The 17,182-nt window shown below is 41.3% G+C and overlaps 1 protein-coding gene across 4 annotated transcripts in view; it reads right to left on the bottom strand.

Moving 5' to 3' along the window:
* Phactr1 (phosphatase and actin regulator 1) overlaps nt 1-17,182 on the bottom strand; it is a 272,986-nt gene that overhangs the window by 108,269 nt on the left and 147,535 nt on the right. The gene's annotated exons all lie outside the window — the stretch shown is intronic.

The following is a 17,182-nucleotide window of genomic DNA, read 5'->3' as shown; positions in this document are numbered from 1 at the left end:
AGATTGAAGATCCTTTATCCAGAATGCTTGGAACCAAAAATGTTTCAGATTTGGGATTTTTTGTCCAGATTTTAGAATATACATTATATATATTTATATATATATATCAGTGCATGTGTTCAGAAAGAGCATCTCTCTGATGTCTCTACATACTGTGTGTGTGTGTGTGTGTGTGTATGAGAGAGAGAGAGAGAGATTGAGCTCTCTAAGTGAGGGGGCCCAAGTGATACGAAATTTACTTAAGGTTTATACCTTATAGTCTGAAGGTAATGTTAAGCAGTACTTTGAGTGCACCTATGTTTTTTTTTTTAGAGAGAGCAAGAGAGATAGCGATAGAGAGAGAGAATTTTTAATATTTATTTTTTAGTTCTCGGCGGACACAACATCTTTGTATGTGGTGCTGAGGATCGAACCCGGGCCACACGCATGCCAGGCGAGCGCGCTACCGCTTGAGCCACATCCCCAGCCCGCACCTATGTTTTGACTGTGATCCATCCCAAGAGGTCAAGGTGTGGGATTTTCTGCTTGTGCCATCATCTTGGCACTCAAAAAGTTTAGAATTTTGGAATATTTTGGGTTTTGGATTTTTGGATTAGGAATTCTCAACCTTCATTAGAATTCTCTCACTTTTGGGAAAAATTAAGCTGTCCAGAGGAAATAAAATCTCACTCTCTTCTTTTATATGTATATGGTAAAGTAATATCCATATTTAGGAACACAAACATCTGCCCAGTTACTCCTCAACAGTCATGGCAGGAGGCAAGAGCCCGATGCAGATGTGCCGTGGATTCTGATGCCTACGCTTGAAATACTGAGCTGCAGCAAGACTTTCACTCCAAAGCAGAACAGAGAAGCTCAGAAGGAGGAGATATGGAATCACTGCTTTTAAAAAATAATGGATTGATTAAGCATCATCTATTGTATGGGCCCTGTTTCACTGTGGTGGTAATTCTGCTATGAATTTGGTGATTAGGTATGTGCGGCTCTACAGCTAGACACTTTCTTCTGTTCCAAGGTGTCTTCATCTATACCATATTATTTAAATCCCCATAGCCTCATGATTATTCTTAACTCTAATAGTTCATGTCCTTAACTTAGTTCTTCCATTGCCTTCGCTCTTCTTGGAGCTTAGACTTTCTATGCACATGTTAGAACTGCTTGTCAATTTCCATCAAAAACCTATTGCTTTGAAACTAGAGATAAACTGGGAAGGATTGACATTTTTATAATATTGCGTCTTCCAGTCCATATAGTACATCTCTTCATATTTTTTGATCTTCTTATAAATGCTACTTAATTATTTATCAATACTTGTTGCTGACATGTGGAAATAATATTTTTATATGCAGCAATCCATCAGTATCTAAGGGATTGTATGCAGATATTAAGTTCCTTATTTAAAGCACTATAGTATTTGCATATATGGTGTAGCATTTGCATATAACCCATGCACATCCTACTAGATGTCTTAAGTAATCTATGGATTACTTACAATACTAATACAACGTAAATGCCTCGTAAGTGAGTGTGTACTATTTTGCTTAGGGAATAATGACAAGGAAAAGAGTCTGTATATGTTCAGTACAGATACTATTTTTTCCCCCTTAAATTTTCTCACAGTGATTGGTTGAATTCATGGACAAGGAACTCATAGATATGGAGGGTTGGTTGTACTGACCTTCACACAGGGACTTCTGTGAGTTTATCAGATCTTATTGAGTATTCTAGGTATGTAATTTGTTCTTAGAATGCACACCCCATGGTTTTATTTGTCGCTTTTTAATCTTTAATCCCCTTATTAACTTTTCTTTCTTTATAATGTTGGCTAGGTCATCTAACACCATGTTGAAGAGAATGATCACACCCTTCTTTTCTCCTAATCTCAGGGGATAATCGTTTACTACCTCATGGATAAATCTGATATCTGCTATGGGGTTTGTGCATTTCTTTATTTATTAGCAGTACCTTATATCAGAGTTTAGAAGCTCTATTCCTACCTTGCTTAAGTTTAAATGGATATTGAATTTTATTAAAATTTTATCTATATTTGATCATAAGATCTTCCCCTTCTGCTGGTAGTATGAATAATATTGATTTTGAATATTAAACAATTCTGCCTTACCAATACCAATCCCAACTTAATTGTGATATGTTATCTTAAATACCCTATTGGAGTCAATTTTCTAATATTGTATGCAAAAATTTCACCTTCACACAGAGTGAGATATTGGCCTGTAACCTTCCTGTTTTATAATATCTTCGATATGATATGCTCCCTAGTTTATGCTGGCTTTCTAAAACAAGTTGAAAAATCTGTTGCTTTCTTCTTCTGGTGCCTGGAGTCAGTTTTTTGTGTAAGACTGGTATTGTTTCTTTCTTAAATATTTGAAGGAATTCATTAGTGAATCCATCTGGGCCTCAAGTTCTCTTTTGGGGAAGGTTGTTAAATCACCAACACAATTTGTTCAATACACACAGTATTCATTATGTTTTCTATTTTTTTTTTAATTGTTCTAAGTTATATTTTAATTGGATAACAAAAAACTTCCAAATCTAAGAAAAAGTCCAGTAATTTAGAAATCTCTCTTCCTATTCTGCACAATAAACATATTTTGTTTTGTTTCTGCTTTTTCTGTCTCAGCCTTTCCATCTTGCATGACAAGATGCTTCAAACAGAGCTGGACCATGAATCCAACTGTTATGTACAATTATAATGTTCCTTCCCCCGCCCAAAAAAAAAAAAAAAAAAACCTGAAACAGGGCCTGGATTTGTCTGTATTTCATGCAAGCATTCATCAGCTGCTAATAAAAACAAGTATGGCCAAATACCCCTTATCTTCCAACAGGAGAACTGAATTATTAATTTGTATTAGGAAAAAAAAAATCAATGTTTGGTACTCCCTGAAAAAAAAAAAGTTCCCAGACTATTTAAATTGTGAATCAAACATTTCCCCAATCTGCAATTGGGAAAACTGAAAAAATTGGACCACTGCAAACCCAGAAAGCAGAAGTCTCATCATGTGTGCAACGGAGAAGAAATGCCCAAGCTCTCCTAGAGGCACTGCTTATTCTCACGATGCCCCCTGTCTTCACCACCATGACAGGGCAGGAGACTGGGCAGCCCATGCTCCCCTAAAAGAATACTCAAGACTTCTGAACTCCTCGTCTTTCGTGGTAACGACTTCTGAGTTTTGTTTCTGATGAGCAGTTCTGCGTGGCTTCTGAAGTCCAGGGGGCATGTCTGGGGGAAGCTGGCCAACATGCAACCCTGAGCTCACAACAGAAACGGCAGAACTCGTTCCTTTCGCTTGCTTGGACTGAGTTATTATGACATCACAAATGGAGCTTTGTTCCTTAATAGGGTCCAGCAGTTTCTCAGTTCTGCAGAGGGGCTCCTGTTGAGTTGGGTGGATGTGGGCAAAGGGCTAAGGTGGTAATTTAGAATTCAGAGTCTGATTCTTAGCGCCATCTTGGCTGAGTGGGTGAGGGAAGGAAATATTTGGTTCTGATGAGAATCAAGATGATCTCAATGGACAGAAAGGGCCAATGCCTGTTCTTTATGGCAAACTCATTAAGAGGGTTCTGCTGGTTCCCGGCACCAGGTTAACAGAGAAGCTTGCCTGAGGTCACATCTTCGCAATACAGAAACAAGTGATGCAAACAGACCCATCAGCTTCACCCGATTTTTATCCCATCACCTGGCAAAGTAGTGAGAGAAACTAACCGCTGTGACACCATGCAGACAGGGTTTAAATAGACACTTGGCCTGGATTCTGTCACACATTGCATCAAAATTAGAAGTTCAATGACATCATCAGTTTGATTTTTTTAAAAAACATTATTGTAAATTGTTGTAAAATACATATAAAATATATCATCCTAATATTCATAATGTAGTTCAGTAGTACTAAATATATTTGCATTGTTGTATAACCATCTCCAGAACTTTTTCACCTTACAAAACTGAAATTCTATACCCACCAAACACAAACTCCCCAGTCCCCATTATTTTCCAACTCTTGGTAACTATCATTCAATCTCCTGTCTCTATGAATTTGACCAGTCTAAGTACTTCTTAGAGTGGACTCATATAGTGTCTGTCTTATCCTTCTTGTTCTTCTGTTTTTTTTTAAATTTTTTATTATATGTCTTTTTTCAACTAATTTATCTCAGTGTAACACCCTCAAGGTTCATCCACGTTGTATGATGTGATGAGATTTTCTTTTTAAAGCAGAACAATATTCCATTGTCATACATGCCACATTTTGTTTATCCATCCGTCTGTTGATGGACAGACACTTGGGTTGCTTCCACCTCTTGACTTTTGCAAATAAAGCTGCTATGAACATGGATGTCTAAATATTTCTTTAAGTTTCTGCTTTCAATTATTTTGGACATACAACCAGAAGAGTAAGAAAATGTTGGATCACATAGGAATTCCATTTCCACCTTTTCCAGGAACCACCACCCTGTTTTCCACAGCCAAGGGATCATTCTACATTCCCACCAACAGTGGGCAGGGCTCGGGCTTCTCCACATCCTCACCAGCACTGGGTGAGTTCTGTTTTTTTTGTTTATTTGTTGGTTGGTTTTGTTAACTATAGTAATAGATACAAGGTGAGCAGCTTTAGTCATAGTGTGTCAAAACTTAGGGAGAAGAAAATTATGAGAATCTATAGAGATTATATATATATCTAAGAGATTATATACATATCTAAGATACAGATTATATATATGTCATATATTTGGTTGTGAGCCTAAATGCTTTTAAAAGTCACTATTTCTTCACCTCGGGACACAGGATCAATCACAAGCTAGAAGCCTCCTTGGATCCTTCAGGATGAGGCTTGTTTTCTTGACAGAGGGAAAGTGGGGCTGGATTTCATGGAAAGGATAAGTGGAAAAGAAAGGAAAGGCTACATGTTATAGAGAAAGAAAAGTCTACTGTTTTATTTTTATCTTCGGAATAGAGACTTCTCCGCAGGTTTCTTTCTAACTAGTGAAGAACAGGGCTCTACTGCGAGTGTCTGTACCTTCCTCCTCTGGGTCTGATGAGGGTCTTTAATGATGCGAGCCAAGGACTGTTGCTAGTTTGAGGAAACCTGGCTCCTGAAGGTACTTGGACTCCTTCCTTCTCTGCAGAGAAACACGTAAGCCATCATTGTTCCTTCAAGATGAATTCCTCAAATGAAAGTTATTTTTGAGAAAACGAAGGTAGCCCTCTGGACTGTGCAAGTTTTCTAAAGTCATGATTGAAATGGACAGACAACCTGAGTGTCATGGAAGACGGCCCTCCTCTGGACATGTGAACATGGGTTTGTAAGTTGTTGTGTAGGGGCCAGCCAGCTAGTGCTTCAGACTCTGCAGGCCACACCGTCCCCGAGGGAAACACTCAGAGCAGACACAGCAGCCACACACACACAGTACCCAAGCGAACAAATATGGCTGTCCCAATAAAGCTTTATTAACAAGAAGGCAGTGGGATGGAGCTGGCCCTGGCTCATGATTTGCTAACCCTTGTTGTAGAAGTCTCAAGGGAAAAGACTTTGAGAATTAGAGTTTTCTCCTAACCAAAAGGCAGAGGAACAAACCTTCACGTTTGCAGGGGAAAAAAAAAAAAAAAAGACAATGGCAAAATGAACCCTTGATGTGATTTCTTTAAAAAGCTAAGTTTAAAACTGTGGCTTCCAGGTACAAGCAAAATACATGGCTTCGGGCCATGTTCAAGCTTCTGCTCCTTGATTTAATGAAGCTCCAGATGAATAAAATTCACCCTAACTTTGGATGCGGAACTTTAAAATCCTAACTCTTCCTCACAAGACTTTGACTTTACAGAGAAGAAAATCTCAGGGGACAGCCAGGAATGGCATCCTTAGAAATGAGTCACTTAACAAATGCTAGCTGTTGGCCCAGTGACAGGGTCCTCATTAACATACAACTGGAGGCTCCAAGGTCACCCTGGAAGGACATGCTCCTGCTGGGTGGTGGCCCAGTGAGGTCCCCTGACATCCATCTCACTGTGCCCTTAGATTTCCTCCCAGGGTGTGCACAAAGACCGGCTCCTTGACTAAACTCTAGTCAGGCACCCCTGAGCCGCCTTCTCCCCGGCCTCCACGTGGCCTGTTAAGGACTCCAACTTTCAGCATAGCCTCTAGCAGCTCAAAGCCATGTCCCTAGGAAAACAGTCACAGTTCCCTTAAAATACCTGCCTGAGAAAGCTCAAAGCTGCCAGAAGAATTCATGATTTGTGCAAACCAACGACTGATGAGGGGCCCCTAAACATCCTTCTCTGATAGCATGCACCTCAGAAAACTTTTAAACTTGTGAAGTTTAAAAGTTTTCTGAGGTGCATGCTATCATGACCTGGGAGCCATGCCTTTGAAATGCAACCTAGTCTCTTGGGAAGATAGGAGTCTAACTTCCCCAAGCACCAGTTAGCAGACAGGATGGCCTATTGACACCCCGGGGGACCTCAGTCCTTTCCTTTAGCACCCCCCCCCCGCCCCCCCCCCCCCCCCCCCCCCCGCGAGTTTCAGAGGCCTCTTGCATTTTGCTCCCACAGAGCTAAGCTCAGGTTACACAGAGGTCTCTCCCCTACTGCAGCAGTACTGGGCAAAATCTGTCTTTAACTAGTGTCTGGCTTCGTCTCTCTGTCACTGTTCCATGTTGCCTGCAAAAAAACCTGCTCCATTTTTAAAGCTCAGACCCCAAGAGGGTTAGAAGCCCCTCCTTCCACATTCCTTATCCCTTCCCGAGTCCTGCCACGTTCCCAGCCCAGGAGGACAAGGCTTTGCCGCTGTGGTTTCGCCAGTGAGTCCAAGAGAGGGCCGTTTCCCTCCCTGACCTGGAGGCTGCACTCTCAGGTCTGGGTTTCCCGAGGGTCAGGACTTGGGGCCCAGGAGAAGGATGATTGGCAGCACAGCATGGGGTTCAAACAAGAAGAATGACCAAATGCGCAAGCCTGAGCTTTGCTTTATTTTTATTTCAGATAAAAGAGGGTGGACAAAGTTTGATAGATGACCTAATCCAAACAGTTGAAACCTACTAGTGAAGTGACTTTCAAAAGTCCCATTTTTAATGGGTGATCTCTGAATTAAGACGGCTTCTGTCCAAACAGTTCACTTCTTCAGGGATTTATCTATTCAGACGCCGAATACAGAGCATCGTTGTAATTATGACGCAGGGTTAGCCTTAGGTCCTAGGCATATTCCATTAACTTGAGTCCAAGAGACATTTTGAAAAATGACTCTTTTCCTTCTGTGTTTACTGAATGAAAGGAAAAATGCACAAGAACCAAACCGAACCAAATTCAAATGCCTAATGTTTCCGGGCTTTGCAAAGAACCTTGCACCTCAGCAGCCTCAGTGGCGATTTCCCCCCTAATGCTTTCCAAAGGTAGTTGTACCCCATAATGTCATAAATAATAACTGCCATCGCGATGTCACCCACGACATCATGAATAGACACCTGCTAGGTTTTTGCCTCGGGGAGGACACAGTGGATGGTAGGGGCCTTGGATGTTTGCAGAATATGGTTTTTATGAGGGCCCAGGTCTGTTGAAAAGGCTGAGAAGCTCAGGGCTGAGGGATGAGGAGGGATTAGGGCTACTTGGATTCAGCTGAGGGCGTGGACCCCTCCAGATGGGGAACTGGAAGGGAAGGCAGAGGTTGAATCACGGACAATTAAGCTAGGAAGCTCCGCAAGCTAATCAGAATCAGAGGAACCCACACCAGTTCTCCTACCAACTCATTACAGCCTATTAGGAGTTACTGATTCTGGAAGGTTCTTTTGAGTGGCTTAGTGCCTGAACCTCTATGTCAGGGCAAGAAGCCTTGGCTTAGATGTGGATTCAAAATATCATGACTTTCCCAGAAAGGCCATCAGAATTTCTTTTCTCAGAAGGGGATCTAATGCACTGTTTTTACTTAAAATGGTTCTAGGGAAGGATATTGAAGGAAAAAAAGATTGGGAAATATCATGAAGGTCAAATTTTGAGTGACAGCTGAATTCAAACTGCTTCTAAAATACTCCTGGCTTTGCAAAAGCCCCTTTCTACTTTATAAAAAGAACACAAGAAAATGAAGAGAAGGTTGTTTGTGTATGAGGTATGATCAAATCACTGAATTGTACCCTTAAAATATTAAGCAGGTCTACCTGACCATTTGGGGAAGGTTTCAAAATGTTTTAATTATTATTTTCAAAGTGGAATGCTGCACATTTCCAAATTAAATGAGGCAGAAGCTCCTCGAAAGTTGAAGAAGATTTTGAAACATGGAGATATTAATGGGAGGAATTAAAAAATGGGCCTGGGGATGTAGCTCAGTGGTAGAACAGTTTCCTAGCATGTGTAAGGCCTGGGTCTGATCTCCAGCACTGCAAGATGAATGAATGAATGAATGAATGAATGAACGAACCAATGTTGCTCTGGATCCCATGCTCTGAACTTTCAGAATGGGATTTCACATCACTCAAGAAGACTAACCACACCTCGACTATCTGCTTCAAATAAATGATCACATTTTGGGTAAGTTGTGTATGGATTTCATTCATTCATTCTTTGTACAGGTTGTGTTTTTAGCACACCCTGTGTTCAAGGCATAGCACCAGGCGTTGGAGATGGGGTGATTGACAAGGAGGGCCAATCAGGGCTCGTATTGCTTTGCCAGAGTATTCTAGTTCTGAGACCTCTGATTCAGTAACTCAATTCTTTTCTTAGCTTCATCCTTGAACCCTTTGTGATAGGAGACTAATGTCCTCCTATTATACCTTTGCTAGGGATTACCCTCTCCCAAGGATTACCAGGTGATGTCATTGTGCATTTGAATCTGAGCCTCTGCTCTAAATCTCCAACCCTGACCCTACCCCCACACCTTTCCTGTACTTTAATTGCTTGTATTCAAGCAACTTTGTATCACTTTTCCATTCCCTTGTCATTTCAGCACCCATGCCTATATTAAATCCCCTTTTGAATAAACTTGAGTGGTACTGGAACCGCAGTGGGGACATTGGGAACAGCCTGCATTGTGCTGGGGGTGGGATGGGGGAGGTGGGGTTATTTTTGGAATGAGCTGGAATCTCCAAATGAAGACATCTTATGGTCAGCTTGAGAAATGGCAAGAAGTCAGAAACAAAGAGATGACCAGGGTTCAAGGAGAAATGGGCTTCCCAGAGAAAGGAAATCAGATGAGAACACAGGGCAATGACCCTTAGAGGTACCCACAGCAAAGGGGATGGAAAAACAGAGATATACAGAGAAGTTACAGGGTCAAAAGGCTGTCACAATGCCTGGTTCTGTGCCTTGAACACAGGATGCAAAAAAAAAAAAAAACAAAAACAAAACTGTTAGGAAAGAATAAAATCCAGATAGCTGGAGCAGATAGCTGAGCAGATAGCTGAGGTCTAGCTTTACATATTCTAGGTTAGAATACTCTATGTAAGAAATACTACTAAAATGCTGCACATAAGGGTTCTGCTATTATTTTAAAAACACCTGTAATGGGATTTGCTCCATCATCAGTAAAAGTATGATCTTTATATTTTTAAATGTTCATTTTAATGTCACTTTCATTTCCTCATTTGCATAGATGCAAATTTTTCAAATAAGGAAATTACACCTTCAAAAACTTACATGAAGATTGCATTTGTAAAAACTGCCTACAATTAAATTATTGGGACATTGGGAAAATGCAGAATTTTCTTCTACTACCAAGACTTCAAATATAAGAAATAGATTGGTAGAGGAAAAAAGAAATTTAAAAAAAAATCTAAGTCTCATGGGGTTGAGGTGGGAATTTGACAGGATTGGCTTTATTCAGAGCATAAAAAGCTTTAAAAAAATTTTTTTTAAATACACCTAAAGGTTACTTTAAAACGCACCTGTACAAATCCACAGGTTGGATGAGCTGTCTAATGAGGTCATTAAACTATTTTTAAGCCTCACATTATTGGTTTATGAGAAGTTCAGTGGAAATTTTAATTTGCCTTCATGGAACTATGAAATTTTATATTGAGCTCATGGTTGCTTAGCAAAAATATGCTAGAAAAATAAAAAGTCCTCCAGATTGCGGTGTGAGGCTAACGGAAGAAAAAGACTTCCACACTCTGTCAACTTTTTCAAGTTCAAAGAAAACAAGAGAATGATGCTGATACTCAGTCCATCTTTTTTTCTTTATGTTGTTTTATTTTAAGTGAGAGGTATTTCACCCTTCCTAATGATTTGAAATATATCTGACCGATTTTCCTTCTCTCTGTGAATCCAGGAATCCCATCAGAGCACAACATTCATTTAGCGGGATCAAACTTCCAGACAGAGGAAGCCAGGGAGGGATGGAGCCCAAGTTGCTAGAGATGGAGCTGCTAAAGGAGTAGCCCAAGTCCCTGCAGTAAACTCTCCCTGGGACAATTTAGATAGATTTTTTTTTTTTTCCCCGTCACTTGGCTTCCTATTTCATACCTCATTAGAAACATAAATTAGAAAGTGAGAAGCTGGTTGACAAAAATCTCAGCTCACAGAAATGGAGATGGGAGGGGATTTTAAAGCCAAAAAAAAAAAAAAAAATCTAAATCTTCTTACACCCCTGGGCAGCCCCTGTGAGCGCCATTATTCAGAGCAGAGGGCAGTAGGAAGTGTTTTAGTAAAGACCCTGAAACACCGGCGTAAAACTAGGCTTACTGCACTTCAAAAACGGAAAACTGCATATTTAAAAAAAGAGAGATGGTTATTGAAAATTGATTATAAAACTTTAGAACATTACATCAACATATATACAAACACACACACACACACACACACACACACAATTTTGGGGGGTTAAAACACAACACCTAATTTCCTAATGACTAATGAGACACTGTGATATTTCCATACAATGTCAACAAATCAAGAGACCTGATTATACAGCTACATAGTATGATGCCTGATTAAACATATGAATCAAATAAATGAATTCAAAAAGGTACACTGATGTTGGTGTTTTGTAAATACTTCAGCAACGTAACCACACATTCCTTGAAATTCAGAATAGCTTTTTCAGAGTGGTGAAGCCAGAACACAGTTCTGACACCCCATTATGCTCTTCAAGTCTATTTTATTTAAATTCAGATTCCTAAAAATTCATGGCAATTAAGATTTCTGGAAGCTGGCACTAAAGCCATCTCCTATTTAGAATCAGAGGACACTCTGCAAGTCCCACATAGTCTCTGAACTGCTAGTAATAGTTTCCTTGGTCAAATATGAATATAAATGTGAATATAAATATGAATATAAATATAAGTCCCAAAGCCATGGAGCCACTAGAACGGGTGACACGAGTCCCTGCATTAAGATTCACACAGTCGGGTGTTGTGGCTCAGTGGTTGGGCGCTTGCCCTGCATGTGTGAGGTGCTGGGTTCGATCCTCAGCACCACGTAAAAATAAATAAATAAATAAAATATTGTGTCCATCTACAACTAAGAAATATTACAGAAAAAAAGAGATTCACCCAGTCAGATCACTGGGAGGGCTCCCCAAACTCCTACTCCAAGCTAGTTTGATTTTGGTTACAATGTAGATTTTTTTTTGTTTGGTGGTTTGGCTTCCCATTCCCTACCCCATTCAACCACACACTCAAAGACAGCGAAAGTCTGGTACAAAAAAACCAAGCCCCTCTGCCTGTCACCTTTTCATAATCTGCTATCCTTGCCCAACTTAGAATGCAAGTGTTCATCTTGAATGTGTCTTTGGGTCCTCATTTCCTTTTCAAAGCTCTCCTGTCATGTAAAACACGTGTTGAATAAGTGCATGAATCCTTTCCTTCTGTTGATCTGTCTTTTGCCACTTTAATTTTCAAGCCTAGCTAACAAACCTTAAAAGCCTAGGGGTAAAGTTTATCTCCAGTACAATGCAGGAAGTAAAGTGTTTGGTATCTGGTTAGGAGCACTGATTTGGGCGTCCAACAGACCCAAGCTCAAATTCCATATCCACCACTTCCTAGCTGGGTGACCCTGGACAAGTCACAGAACCCTCAGGTCCCTTGCTTGTAGGTTTGAAGTAATGCTATCTACCAACAGGACTATGATGTTTCCGTGAGCACAGACGTGCACGTTACACTTGGCTGTTTAGCTGGTGGGTTACACTTCCCAGCTCCAGGGCTAGGAGGCTGGTTGAAGGCAATTTCTTTCTTTACTGGGAAGGACTCAGTCTCTCTTGGTGTGAATGAGTTGCTCATTCTGTTACCTAGCAGAGGTTTATCCAGCACTTAGCATGTTTCCATTAGCAACTAATGTATTATGAGCACCTATGGTTTCATTCTTTCTTGCACATTTAAAAAATTGTTAAAATTTTCTGATACATAAAAACCCAAAACTGTATTTGTTAATGGAATGCCAAGTCACGTTCAATAGATGTATACATTGCGTAATGTTTAAATCAGATTAAACATATCTATCTCCTCACATAGCTATCATTTCTTCATAATGAAAACTTTCAAAATCCTTTTTAGCTTTTGGAGATATACAACAGTACATAAGTGTTGCCTATATTTCTTGCATGTTTTAAGAAATAAACAGCCAAGTTCCTTCCTTCCCCTTCTCTTTCTTCCTGTTCCTCCGAAACATTTGACACTTACGAGATTCCAGATACACTGATGTTTATTGTTACTTACAAATAAAAGCAAAAAAGTATCTCCATGAGTCAGAGCATTGGTAAATTCTAGTTCACATGCACAGTGCATTCAGTCACATCATTTGAATCATTTCTTCTTCTTGCATTGTGATTCGGTCTGGGTTCCAAAAAGGAAATCTTATTTGAATAAGTAAAAATTTTTAGATATTATTAAATTCTTAATACTAATGCCAAAATATAATCAGGTTCAGATGCACACCTGGACACCTTCCATGTGGAAAATATCTTCACACAGAGGGCCTGGATTGGACCTGGACCATGTTCAACACCATATTTTTTAAAGCATAAGAAATATGGCACTAAATATTGTACATTTTTAATTTAAATCCTTTAATACAGAGAGAAACTTTCATGGATTTTTAGAAATTATATATTTCTTCCTTTGTTGGGGGAGACAGAAGATGAAGTTCTGGGAGAAGCAATGATACATGACATTTGGGTGCTTCTTCCACTGAAGCATTAGAAAGTGACTGACAGGCAATTTAGAAAACCTCCAAAAGACACTGTTCTTAAAAACAGAAAATCAAGACTATAAAAAAAGTAATAGAAGTACGACCACTGTATTTATAAGTTATAATCTCAAAATCCAAATTAGCAAAGAGGAGGTATGCGGGAATTTTCAAGAAAATCCCTTCTCGAAGCATACAGAGCCACAAGCAAGCGGGAAACAACCTCAGTGGATCAGCATGAGTCCCTGTCTTGTCCTGGGCTTCACCACCGTCTGCCGTTAGTTCTCAACTTGCTCAGTCTGTTCCTCCGCTTCCCATCTTTGAAGGTTGGCTGGGGTTTCTCTCTGCTTCTGTCTTTCCTATGGTGCTTTGTCCTAGTTGGTTACACAGGACATCCACCCCTTTAAAACCATCTCACTGGTGTTTCAGTAGAGGATAGAGACGGACTTTTGTGCCTTCTAATTTCTTAGCTTGCATTAGAAAACGTGGGACTTGTATGGATTGTACATGTCTTCCCCAAATGCACAGGTTCAAGATCTGACCCCAGTGTGATGGTATGTGGGGATGGGAAGTAGATAGGTTAGTTGAGGTCATGCTGGGGGGACCCATCTGATAGATTATACAGACGCACCATAAGAGATGTCAGGTATTCACAAGTCACACCAGAGAGCTCTCTTCCTGCCAAGACAATCTGCAGCGAGAAGGCTGCCATCAGTAAGCCAGGAGCAGTGCCCTCACCCACCCAGCAGGCACCTTGATCTTGGACTTCCAGTTTCCAGAACTGTGAAGAACAAGGGTCTACTGTCTAACCACCCAGTCTATGCTCACCATGATAGGTCTGTGTCTGTGATCGATATAGAGGAACTGGGAATGTAGCTTGGTGGTAACTGCCCACTTAGCACACATGAGGCCCCGGGTTCAATCCCCAGCACCAAAAAGAAAAAAAGAAACTTTATAGATATAAATGAGACAATATTTAATAATATAAGTGGGCCAGGTGAGGTGGTGCACACCTCTAGCCCCAGCTACTCAAGAGGCTCAGGTGGGAGAAATGCTTGAGTCTGGGGTTCACGGCTGGCCTAGGCAACTCAAAAAACAAAACAAAATTAAACCAAACCCACTGGGTGACAAAAACAGTTCTGAACTTTATTAGTGGCCAAACCGTCCACAGCTAAGTGGAGTGTCCGTGAACAATGAACTGACCAGGTCACAGGGCCCTCCTGACCACCGTGGCCCACTGCTCATAGGCTTCTGAGGGCTCTCGAATGGTTTTGTATTTTAGGGAACGTACTTATCTCATTATTTTATTGATCTATTTAAGAACACAAATGGAAACAGATGGTATTACTTCTTTCAGTGACATAAACCCCGAGGAACGCCATTTACTGGGAAAGCCCAGGTTATGGGAAGCTGGGCTCTGCAGCTCTTCCACGTCAGCTGGAGATGTGGCCCCGTGCCAGCACCGACGTGGGTGGCCCCAGTGACATGCTTCTGGCTGACAGGCTGCAGGGAGGGAGAGGGGTACAGAATTGGGAGCACTGATCCACAAATGAGCTTGCTGTGTCTCAAAAGCTCCAGACTCGTGGAGTCCTTTTGGTGAGGACCTTGACGCAGCTGCCATACACGGGGAACACCGTTTCCTGGATCACTGGAGTTTGGGGAGATCAACCATCATTCTGGTTAAAAAGGCCACCTCCCTTGAAGACCTGGGATGTCTGACTTTGGAGTCAGGGGTCTTCATCCTCAAGCCAGTAATTAAAAATACTGTGCTGTTATAGTTTGGAACTTGAATGTCTCCCAAAGGCCCACATGTTACAGGCTTGGTCTCCAGGGTGGCACAAGTGGGAATCTTTGAAGCGTGGGGCCTAGTACAAGGTCTTTAAGGGTACGCCTTTAAAGAACATTGTGGCACCCCAGCCCCCTCCTCTTCTCCTCGTTGCTGCCTGTCTTGTGAGGTGAGTGGTTTTGCTTTGCTCTCGACTATGGACTGGAACCTCCAAAAGTGTGAGCCAAAACAAACCTTTTCTCTTCATAAGTTGATTCTCCTAGGTATCTGTTATAATGGCGCAACACTGACTAACATACGCCCCTCAGGACTGACTGAGTCCTCGATCCCTGCCTCACGCCACACACTACCCTGAGAGTCTGAATGCGGTGATTACAGCCTTACATGGGACACGGGTAAAGAAAGGGAAGAGACAGTTGCGTCCAGCGTTAGAGCAACATGATACAAAAACAATTCATCACCATTTTCTTGACTTCAACTTGCTGTTATTTAGAGAAATGGATACAGACATTTGCACTCTTGTCAAAATTTCAGGACTTCCCAGGGACGAAACACCCACCCAAATCCCTCACCTCAAGCCTGCAAGAACTGAGAGATACCTACTAATTTCATGGGGGATAGTACTGACTTTCATTTTCCCTCAACAGAGCTGGATGTAGGATCTAAATTTAAGTGGCCTTCAGATTCTCATTTTTAGAGACCCATGTGCATTATAGGCTTTTAAATGTTTGCTGCTTTGCACCTGGGCGAGAGAAAGGCTGTGCTGGTAAGCAGCTTGCTCTCTTTGTTCTTCATTTAGATTCCCGTGACCGTCCCATTCAGCGCTAACTATTCTCCCAATTGTGAGAGCATGTGGATTTGGATTTCCTAAAGAAAAAAAAAAAATGTTCCTGTTCCAAAATCTGGTCCTAGGCCACTCAGAGAGGACAATGACAGGGAGATGCTCTTCATTCTCACTGCCAGGAGCTGGATACAGTCCAGCTACTGATTCTTTCATGATTGTGGGATGCTTTCCTTCTCCTGAGTTCCAGGAACTCTGGTCCTTAGGAGGTTTTCTCTTTTCTTGATCTTTTTTTAAAGTGATAACTACAAGTTCATCTTCCGAGACATTTTAGAGATACTTCCTCCTGGTTTCTAAGAAGCTTGCTTATTAACAAATTAAAAGAAACCCGGACCACCAACGTACCTGATGAAGATGTGCAGGCACTATGCAAACTCACAGGTAGTGAGTTTGTGCTCCTTTTTAAAAGGACCAAGGACGATGATATTAACTGTCAACCTAATGCTGGCAACAGCAGCCTAGATTGCATGGTCCTTCCAGTGACCCTCAAATCACACCACATACTCTCTGGGCAGTGGTTCCTAGAAGCATCCTTCAATTTTCAAATTAATTCTCCTTAAAAGTTAAAAAAAAAAAACACAAAATTTTAAAAGTATTTTAAAGTAGAAAGATTAGTGCAATGAACCTCAACTACTAATACATTTTCAACAACTGTCATCACAATTCTCATGCCTGATAAGGAAGTTAGAGTGTCTCTCCAGAGAGGTTCCCTACTGGAGTTAGACAATATCATCAATCGATTGTCACGATCACCATGTCCTAACCTACAAGTGCCGTCTTCACCCACTGACACCGGTGCTGATGTTCACACATGTTTTGGAAGCTTTACTTCTGGTGGTGGTCATGAAGTCTCCTGAGACGAGAGGTGCAGGAAGCTCACACACCCTCTCCTCTGGGAGAGTTCAACTTCATCTAATTACAGACATAAACTCCAGGAGTATCTGGAGGCTTAATCAGAAGCGGGTTATGCAACCCTAATTAAAAATAACTTTCAAAAACACAAGACACCTAGTTGGAGAACACAAAGTTCTGAAACTCTTCAGGGTTTTGTTTTTCTTTAACTGATCTTAATTTCCATTGGCTTGTTTACCACTTAAACCCTGCTGGCAAGAATCCCGACACAGAGGACGAGCCCTAGACGACGCATGGGGGCTGCCGGGCTTAGGGGCAGATGGATCCCAATCCGCACGCAGGCAAATGCCATTACACACATGACAGGCATTCAGCAGGCCATAATACTGCCCGCAGTTCTTGTAAGACCATGTATGCATGTGCACACGAGCATTCACATGTGCATGTCCCTACATAGATACTCAAAGCTCAGGAAGGTCCGGAACCTCACGCTGCGGATGTCTGATCTCAATCCAGGACAGTCTCTCCCTTGGCTCCCCTCCTTCAGACGCCGCCATCCCTCATTCATATGACCATCATTTCACATCCAGCC

This window comes from Marmota flaviventris, chromosome 6 (genome assembly GCF_047511675.1).
Source record: "Marmota flaviventris isolate mMarFla1 chromosome 6, mMarFla1.hap1, whole genome shotgun sequence".
Classification (NCBI taxonomy): domain Eukaryota; kingdom Metazoa; phylum Chordata; class Mammalia; order Rodentia; family Sciuridae; genus Marmota; species Marmota flaviventris.
This window is presented reverse-complemented; position numbering and strand designations above follow the sequence as displayed.